Source organism: Theobroma umbraticum, unplaced genomic scaffold, assembly GCF_002168275.2.
Source record: "Theobroma umbraticum cultivar Fairchild unplaced genomic scaffold, ASM216827v3 scaffold_60.0, whole genome shotgun sequence".
Taxonomy (NCBI): domain Eukaryota; kingdom Viridiplantae; phylum Streptophyta; class Magnoliopsida; order Malvales; family Malvaceae; genus Theobroma; species Theobroma umbraticum.
In genome coordinates, this window is record NW_018397288.1 from 209,159 (window position 1) to 211,202 (window position 2,044).

Sequence of the window (2,044 nt, forward strand, 5' to 3'; positions counted from 1 at the left end):
AATAGTGAGTTTCACATGTACATCTCATATTCCACCTAATCTAACTATCTTTGGTTGATAAATTCCCATTTAACTTCAAATATTAAAAATTGCACTTAAGTCCTTAAACTTTTTTTTATTTACTATGTGACCCTCCAAACTTTCATGCTTTATAATTTAGTCCTTCCAACACTTCTTAAATTTCAATTTTTTTCTAGTTTCCTTCCTTTACATGTGTACAAATATAATATTAGGTTTGCATCCCATTAAGGTGTCACCATAATATTTAAATATATACTTGCTCGTGCTCTATTTAATAAAAGCACGCGGGTCCCATTAACATTGTTTTTCTCCACAATTTTTTCTTACTTTGTCTCTCCCACTTAGATTAATCATATAATCCTCTTTCACGACTAATCTCAATAACAATTAAAAATTTAATATTTTAATATTATTTTATTAATAAAATATTATTTTATTTTAAAATTTTTCACTTGTCTCCTCGAGACCAAAAATGTCTCGCTTTGTCTTGATTCTCCTTTTAATTTGCTAATTCTCAATAAAAATATTATTATTTTCTCGCGTACGAAATATTCTATTTCAAAATATTCTTTTCGTCCATCACATCTCTTTGGCACTTAAATTTATGTCCATTGACCCTTAGTCTTATCGATAAGGTCTTATAGGCTTCTATACAAGCGTATAAGATGTTACAAAAGTTCCCATTTCCTTTCCATTTCTTTCATGGGTGGATTGCCTAAGGCTTGGTAGTTTTTTGGCATTTTTTTAAATTCCTTATCCATTCCTTTATCCTTTGGTTAGATTACCTTGCTTGTGCATTGGTCCACATGGTATTCACTTTTGATTTTATTTCATTTTAATGCCACCTTATTACCCAGTAATATTTCATGCACATTTCCTTTACCAGTAACCTTTGCCATCCCATGAACCAATAAGGCTTCATGCATTTTTCCCCTCTTGAATACTATTTGGCCTCCTTCAAAACCAAAAGGATTTCATGCACTCTTTAATTATTTCTTTCTTTCTTAATCCTTTCTCTACCGCCATGTGTACCTACTCAAATTTCATGCATGGCTTTCTTTTAATTAAATATTCTTTGTTCTCTTTCTTTTTGTTTTCTTTCACATGGTGGGAGTCCCACATGTCTCCCACTAAGCTTTATTCTTTTTACATGCAATCATTTACATGTAATAGTAACTTCACATGCAAATTCCATCAAGCTAAGCAATCTCATTTGCATTTCATTTTGCTTGCATCTTAATTGAATTTCATCTTGTTTTCCATAATACAAATATATATGCATTAAATATTCACTTAGCTAAACATGGAGAAATTACACATAGGTCCTCCAACTTTTTTTAATTTATTATTTGACCTTCCAAACCTTTCATTCTTTTATAATTTGGTTCTTCAAACTTTTCATAAATTATAAATTGATCCTTCAACTTTTGATAATTACAACTTCACCCTTAACTTTCCATTATTCGCAATTCCACCCTTCAACATCTTATTCTTTTCAATTAGGTCCTCCCATCATTCTTTTAATTTCAATTCTCTCCTATTTTTCTCTTTTTCATTTGTTCAAATAAAATGTCAAATTCATATTCAACCAAGGTGCCACTATAATATTTAAATATATACTTACTCTTTCTCACTTAATTTAATAAAGGCATGCGAAGCCCACTAAAGCTTCCTTTTTTCAAAATTTTTCTTACTTCCACTCCCCCGCTTTGACAAATTGTACAAATCACGCATTCTTTGTGTAATATAACCAATTTGATATCTATATTATTTTAATATTATTTTATCTAAAAATTATTATTTTATTTTAAAATTTTTTTCTAGCCTTCTAGGGCTCTAAAACATTTTACTTTGTCTGAGTTTAGCTTTAGAGCACCTTTTAACTCCATAACTTTGATCTCAATAAAATATTATTATTTTATCACATAAAAAATATTTTATTTTAAAATATTTCTTTCCCCCTTCAACACTTTTAAACACTTCCATAGGCCTCCATTGACTTTCATCTTATCCTTAAGGTCAT